This window comes from Chiloscyllium plagiosum, chromosome 3 (assembly GCF_004010195.1).
Source record: "Chiloscyllium plagiosum isolate BGI_BamShark_2017 chromosome 3, ASM401019v2, whole genome shotgun sequence".
NCBI lineage: Eukaryota > Metazoa > Chordata > Chondrichthyes > Orectolobiformes > Hemiscylliidae > Chiloscyllium > Chiloscyllium plagiosum.
The window spans coordinates 128,817,034-128,825,252 of NC_057712.1; positions in this window are offsets into that span (position 1 = coordinate 128,817,034).

Sequence of the window (8,219 nt, forward strand, 5' to 3'; positions counted from 1 at the left end):
GCCTATCACCCTCACCTTGACCTCCCTTCACCTATCACATTCCCAACGCCCCTCCCCCAAGTCCCTCCTCCCTACCTTTTATCTTAGCCTGCTTGGCACACTCTCCTCATTCCTGAAGAAGGGCTCATGCCTGAAACGTCGATTCTCCTGCTCCTTGGATGCTGCCTGACCTGCTGCGCTTTTCCAGGAACACATTTTCAGCACTGGATTAAAGGGACAGGCTCTGGATTAAAGGGACGGGCTCTGGATTAAAGGGACGGGCTCTGGATTAAACGGACAGAGTCTGGATTAAAGAGACAGGCACTGGATTAAAGGGATAAACACTGGATTAAAGAGACAGGATTGGATTAAAGAGACAGGCTCTGGGTTAAACAGGCAGAGACTGGATTAAAGGGATGGACACTAGATTAAAGGACGAGGGATTACATTAAAGGGACAGGTTCTGGAATAAAGAGGAAAAAGCTGGAATAAAGAGGCAGGCTCTGAGTTAAAGGGACAAATTCTGGATTAAAGAGACAGGAACTGGATTAAAGGGACAGGCTCTGGATTAAAGGGACGGGCACAGGATTAAAGGGATGGGCTCCGGATTAAAGGGACAGACACTGGATTAAAGGGACAGGCACTGGATTAAAGGGACGGGCTCTGGATTAAAGGGACAGGCACTGGATTAGAGGGACGGGCTCTGGATTAAAGAGACAGACACTGGATTAAAGGGACAGGCTCTGGATTAAAGGGATGGGCTCTGGATTAAAGGGACAGGCTCTGGATTAAAGAGACAGGCACTGGATTAAAGGGATGGGCTCTGGGTTAAAGGGACAGGCACTGGATTAAAGGGACAAATTCTGGATTAAAGAGACAAAAACTGGATTAAAGGGATGGGCTCTGGATTAAAGGGACAGGCACTGGATTAAAGGGACAAATTCTGGATTAAAGAGACAGAAACTGGATTAAAGGGACAGGCTCTGGATTAAATAGGGAGAGACTGGATTTTAAGGAAAGGCATTAGATTAAAGGGACAGGCACTGGATTAAACTGGCAGGCACTGGATTAAAGGGATAAACACTGGATTAAAGAGGCAGGATTGGATTAAAGATACAGGCTCTAAATTAAAGGGGCAGGAACTGGACTAAAGGGACAGGCTCTGGATTAAAGGGACAGGTTCTGAATTAAAGGGGCAGGGATTACATTAAAGAGACAGGCACTGGATTAAAGGGCAAACTTCAGGTGAAATGGACAAAATTGGGATTAAAAGAGCAGGTACCGGATTAAGGGAATAGTCAGAGACCACATTTAGAGGGGCAGGTGTAGATTCGATCCACTGTTCAAAGTGAAGCAACATGGAAATACACTCTTAAAGTGAAAAGCATTGACTCAGTACAGTCCTAAAGAGAGAAATGTCCACCTCCTGCTCCTAATTGGAATGTTTATACATTCATATGGTCATTAAGATTCAAGTAGTCGACATAGGTGCAGGTAAGTGATGAATGCACCCTCAAAGGGGAAATGCGACTGCCCCATTAAAGGGGAGAAGACATGATGATGGTACTGTCACTGGAATAGGAATCCAGAGACCTCGGCTCATGCTCTGGAAGTGTGAGTTCAACTCTCACCCCATGGCTGCCAGTGGGATTTAAATTCAGATAGATGTTTAAAAATTCATTGTGGGGTTAGAGCTGTCACTAGCTAGCCATTGCTGTGCATCTGGAATCACATGAAGGCCAGACCAGGTAAGGGTGGCAAATGGGGGAATATCACTGCGAGAGGGGGGGTTAGTGAGTCAGATGGGTTGTTATATTGGAATCATTTGCCTGGCTTTTTGCTGAATTTGAATGTCACCATCTGCTGTCACGGGATTTGAATCCATCGTCCCAGAACATCGGGTCTCTAGATGGATAGTCTGGTGATACTATCTCAACACCACAGCCTCCCTGGAAATGAGGTGATCTGGAAATGGAGATGCAAAATGCCATCTCGGGAAGAAAATCTGCCATCCTTACCTCGTCATAGAGTCATAGAGATGTACAGCATGGAAACAGACCCTTCAGTCCAACCCGTCCATGCCGACCAACCCAATCTAGTCCCACCTGCCAGCACCCAGCCCATATCCCTCCAAAGCCTTCCTATTCATAGACCCATCCAGATGCCTCTTAAATGTTGCAATTGTACCAGCTTCCACCACATCCTCTGGCAGCTCATTCCATACACACACCACCCTCTGTGTGAAAACATTGCCCCTTAGGTCTCTTTTATATCTTTCCCCTCTCACCCTAAACCTATGCCCTCTAGTTCTGGACTCCCTGACCCCAGGGAAAAGACTTCCTATATTTATCCTACCCATGCCCCTCATGATTTTGTAAGGTCTATAAGGTCACCCCTCAGCCTCCGATGCTCCAGGGAAAACAGCCAGCCTGTTCAGCTTGTCCCTAAAGCTCAGATCCTCCAACCCTGGCAACATCCTTGTCAATCTTTTCTGAACCCTTTCAAGTTTCACAACATCCTTCCGATAGGAAGGAGACCAGAATTGCACGCAATATTCCAACAGTGGCCTAACCGATGTCCTGTACAGCCGCAACATGACCTCCCAACTCCTGTACTCAATACTCTGACCAAATGCTTTCTTCATATTCCTATCAACCTGCAACTCTACTTTCAATCTGGTCTGGTCTTGTTGACTCTGAACCACCCCATGAAATGGCTGAACAAGCCTCTGAAGGAGAATTAGGGATGGGCAACAAATGCTGGACTTTGCCAACGAGACCCACAGCCCGCAAAGAATAAAGAAAATCAGAGCATCCTGAGACATGAAGACGGAAAGCAGCTGCGTTGGTGAGGTGGGAAGCTGTGCAAAGACAGTGCCTGATGGACGGTAGCGAGTACTTCCAGGCCTCATGGTTCAGGATGAAACTAAAACATTCACCATTCCCCCAAATTGATAACTTCCTGTGAGTCGGAGGGATGGGGATTGAGACCCCTCTCCGGTGACTCAACTAATAAATACAGCCTTGCATTTCGGTGCAATGCTGAAGGTGTTCTGCCCAGTCAAAGGCGTCATCTTTCAAGTAAGACAAAAAAACCCAAAGCCCTCTCTGGAACATACGGAGGCCATTCAGCCCGTCGAGCTTGCTCCTTGATTTAAAACTATCATTGCTAATTGAACACTTCAGTTCTTAAACCCATGGTTATGGACCAGCCTAAACCCCCTCAAAACGTTCAGAAGATAGTCTAGACCCAAACTTTTATTTTAAATGTAAGGTGTCACATTCCTACGCAATTCAAAACTCCCACATTTGAAGCAAAACATGCTTTATTCATCTACTATAGTTAAAATACAAAAAAGAAAGAAGGAATTGGAATCATAGAGTCATAGAGATGGACAGCACGGAAACAGACCCTTCGGTCCAACCCGTCCATGCCGACCAGATATCCCCAACCCAATCTAGTCCCACCTGCCAGCACCCGGCCCATATCCCTCCAAAGCCTTCCTATTCATATACCCATCCAAATGCCTCTTAAATGTTACAATTGTACCAGCCTCCACCACTTCCTCTGGCAGCTCATTCCATACACGTACCACTCTCTGCGTGAAAACCTTGCCCCTTAGGTCCTTTTATATATTTCCCCTCTCACCCTGAACCTATGCCCTGGACTCCAGGGAGAAGACTTTGTCTATTTATCCTATCCATGTCCCTCAGGATTTTATAAACCTCTATAAGATCACCCCTCAGCCTCCGACGCTCCAGGGAAAACAACCCCAGCTTATTCAAACTCTCCCTATAGCTCAAATCCTCCAACCCTGGCAACATCCTTGTAAATCTTTTTCTGAACCCTTTCAAGTTTCACAACATCTTTCTGATAGGAAGGAGACCAGAATTGCACGCAATATTCCAAAAGTGGCCACAACATGACCTCCCAACTCCTGTACTCAATACTCTGACCAATAAAGGAAGTTAACTCTGTTGGAAAACTTAACAGCATAATAGACGCAGTAACTATTACTCGTTAACTGTTCCAATGTAGTAACATCCCATAAACACATCCCTTGGCAACAGACAAATTCAGAAAAGGGGTTGTCTCACATTAACTCCAGCAGACCATGAGGAATAAACAAAGTCAAGAGAACATTCTGAGAGAGTGTAACAGCTGGAGAGATTTACTGCAGCTTCCAACCCTGCTGAGATGCCAGCAACAATTGCTGCTACTACTGAAAACTAAAAAAGTTTAACTGAAAACTCTGTATCTGTAGGAACTTGGCCACACCCGTTCAGGCTGCTTCTACTGTTCCAACTTTTTAAAAAAACCAAGGCCTCACTAGCTGTTTAGTGGCTTTGGTAGACTGCTCAAAACCTCTTTTCAAAACAAAAACCAGGACAAAATACATCGCTTAAAGCAACAGTATCGTCACAACTACAACATCTCCACGATCCTCTACGCCACTGGTAATCAATAAATTTTCAATTTCTACTCAAAGACCGATATCCCACAGCCCTCTAGGATAAAGAATTCCAAAGATTCACCAGCAGAAAATATCTCTCCTCCTCTCTCTCCTAAATGCATTCCCCTTTATTTTGAAATTGTACCCCTTGGTTCTTGATTCCCCAGCTGGGGAAATCATCTTATCTGTATCTATCCTGTCTTTCCCGTTAAATATTTTCTAGATCATTGAGATCATTTCTCATTCTTTAAAACCCCCAGAGAATATAAGGCCTGGGTTTGCCTAATCTCCCTTCATAGACCAGTCCCACCACCTGGGGAGAAGTCTGGCTGACCTTTACTACACTCCCTCTATGGTAATTAGATCTTTCCTGAACTAAGTCCAAAACTGCACACGGTAGTCTGGGTGCGGTCTGACTAAGCACCTATACAACTGAAGGTCTTCACTCCTCCTGTAGTCAAATCCTCTTATAATAAAGGCTAACATTCCATTAGCCTTCCGAATAGTTTGCTACACCTGCATGTTCGCCTTCAATGACTTAAAGGTAAGAACACTTATGTCCCCTGGCAAATCACACTTTCCAACTTCCCTTGTCATTTGAAAAATATTCTGCACATCCATTTCTCCTACCAAAGTGGATTACCTCACATTTCTCCAGCTGCAATGTTGGTAGATTAGATTTAGGTAGATTACCTGGAGGCCCTTTGGCCCAACAAGTCCACACCAACCCTTCAAAGAGTAACCCACCCAGCCCCATTCCCCTACCCTATATTTACCCCTGATACATTGGGCAATTTAGCATGGCCAATCCACCCTGGCCTGCACATATTTGGACTGTGGGAGGAAACCGGAGCACCTCCACGCAGGCACATGGAGAACGTGCAAACTCCACACCGACAGTTGGCTGAGGAGGGAATCGAACCCAGGTCCCTGGCACTGTGAGGCAGCAGTACTAACCACTGAGCCACTGTGCTGCTCTTGGCCATTCAGGAAGCCTGGCTAAACCTTTCTGTTGCCGTGTAACATTTCCACACAACACACTTTTCCATTTAGCTTTGTATCATCCCAAAATGTTTCGTTCCCATCTCCAAATCATTGGTGTATGTTGCGAACAGCTTGGGTGCAAGTACTGATCCTTGTCGTAGCCCATTAGTCAGTTTGCCAATCTGAGAATGACCCATTTGTTCCTACCCTCTTGTTTTCTCTCTGTTAGCTAATGATTAATCCATGTGTGAGCATTACTATCGTTGCCATGTGTTTACTTTAGCCAACCAGTCTCCTGTGGTGGATCTTATTAAAAGCCTTCTGAAAGTCCAAATATATCACATCCACTGACTGCCCTTTTTAAATTTTACTTGTAACTTAGAACATAGAACAATACAGCGCAGAACAGGCCCTTTGGCCCTCGATGTTGCAGTGACCTGTGAACTAATTAAGCCCATCCCCCTGCACTAACCTATCATCACTCTTATGCTCATTCTGTTTAAATGTCTCTAATGTGGCTGAGCTAACTACATTGGCAGGTAGGGCATTCCATGCCCTTACCACTCTCTGAGTGAAGAACCTGCCTCTAACATCTGTCTTAAATCTATCACCCCTCAGTTGGTCCCCTCGTCCAAGCTGACGTCATCATCCTAGGAAAAAGACTCTCACTGCCCACCCTATTTAATCCTCTGATCATTTTGTATATCTTTATCAAATCTCCTCTTAGCCTTCTTCTCTCCAATGAGAACAGAGCCGAGTCCATTCACCTTTCCTCATAAGACCTTCCCTTCAGACCAGGCGACATCCTGGTAAATCTCCTCTGCACCTTTTCCAATGCTTCCACATCCTTCCTGTAATGGGGCGACCAGGACTGTACACAGTATTCCAAGTGCAGCCGCGCTAGCATTTTCTACAGTTGCAGCGTGACATCACAGCTCCAGAACTCAATCCCTCTACCAATAAAACCTAACACACTGTATGCCTTCTTAACAAGCCTATCAACCTGGGTGGCAACTTTTAGGGATCTATATACATGGACTCCAAGATCCCTCTGCACATTTACACTACCAAGAATCTTTCCATTGACCCAATAATCTGCCTTCCTGTTATTCTTCCCAAAGTTTAGCTGCACTGAACTCCATTGGCCACCTTTCAGCTTGGTTCTGCAGTTTATCCAAGTCCCCCTGCACCCTGTAACATTCTTCCACACTGTCCACTACTCCACCGACCATAGTGTCAACTGCAAATTTACTAACCCATCCATCTATGCCTGCGTCTAAGTCATTTATAAAAATGACAAACAGCAGTGGTCCAAAATTCAGATCCTTGTGGCACACCACTAGAAACCGGGCTCCAGGCTGAATATTTTCCATCAGCCATTACTCGCTGCCTTCTTTCAGAAAGCCAGTTTCTAATCCAAACTGCCAAATCCCCCTCAATCCCATGTGTCTGCATTTTCTCCAACAGCCTACCATGTGGAACCTTATCAAAAGCTTTACTGAAGTCCATGTACACCACGCCAACTGCCCCACCCTCATCCACACATGCTTGGTCACCTTCTCAAAAAAACTCAGTAAGGTTTGTGAGACACGACCTGCCCTTGACGAAACCATGTTGACTATTCCCAATCAGAAAAATCCTCATAAATCCATGCTGACTATGCCCAATCAAATTATTTTTAACCCAAGTGTCTATTTATTATGTCCTTTTCGATTGGTTCTAGCATTATCCTGATGTAAAACTGATAGGTCTGTAGCCCCATGCTGTTTTCTGGGCAACTCTCTTGAATAGCCGGGTGAAAGTCTCTACATTCCAATGCACAGGAATCATTTCAGATATGATGGAATTCCAGAAGATAATCATTAAAACATTGACTCTCTGTAGCCATCTCCTTCAACACTCTGGGATAAAAGGCATGACATCCTGGGGATTTATCAATTTACAGCTCCATTAACTTCATTAAACCTTCTCACTAATTCTAATCTTCTTCAACTCCTCATTCTCCCTAATCTCTTGGACCTTTAATTCTGGGTAATTTCTTATGTCTTCCTCAGTGAAAACAGGCACAAAGTAATCATTTTGCTTCTTTGACAATTTCTCCAGTCCTCATCACAAATTCTACTGAGTATTCTTTTAATGGAGAAAGTGAGGGCTGCAGATGCTGGAGATCAGAGCTGAAAAATGTGTTGCTGGAAAAGCGCAGCAGGTCAGGCAGCATCCAGGGAACAGGAGAATCGACGTTTCGGGCATAAGCCCTTCTCCAGGAATGAAGAAGGGCTTATGCCCGAAACGTCGATTCTCCTGTTCCTTGGATGCTGCCTGACCTGCTGCGCTTTTCCAGCAACGCATTTTCAGCCACATTCATCTTAGCCAAACATTTCCTTTCTAGGTACCTGTAGAAGCTCTTACAGTCCTTTTGTTGTGTTTTTAGTGAAATTGCATTTGTACAATTCTCCTTTCCTATCAGTACCTTGGGCTTGTTTTGCTGTATTTTAAAATCTTCCCAATTCTCAACTTTATAAGCTTTTTCTTTTAATTTTATACAATTATACCTTCCTTTGACAACCATGGTTGACTGACCTGTTTAGAGTTATTGTAGGAATGCACTGTTGCTGTAAACAGTGTATTAGGTCTTTAAAGACTCTCCGTTGCCTACATACAGTCATACCTTTTATGACTTTGTGGTAATATCACTGGACTATTAATGAGACCCAGGTAATGTTCAGGTGACTCAGGTTTGAATCCCACTATGGCAGCTGACAGAATTTGAATTCAATAAAAATAATCCAGAATTAAGAGTCTA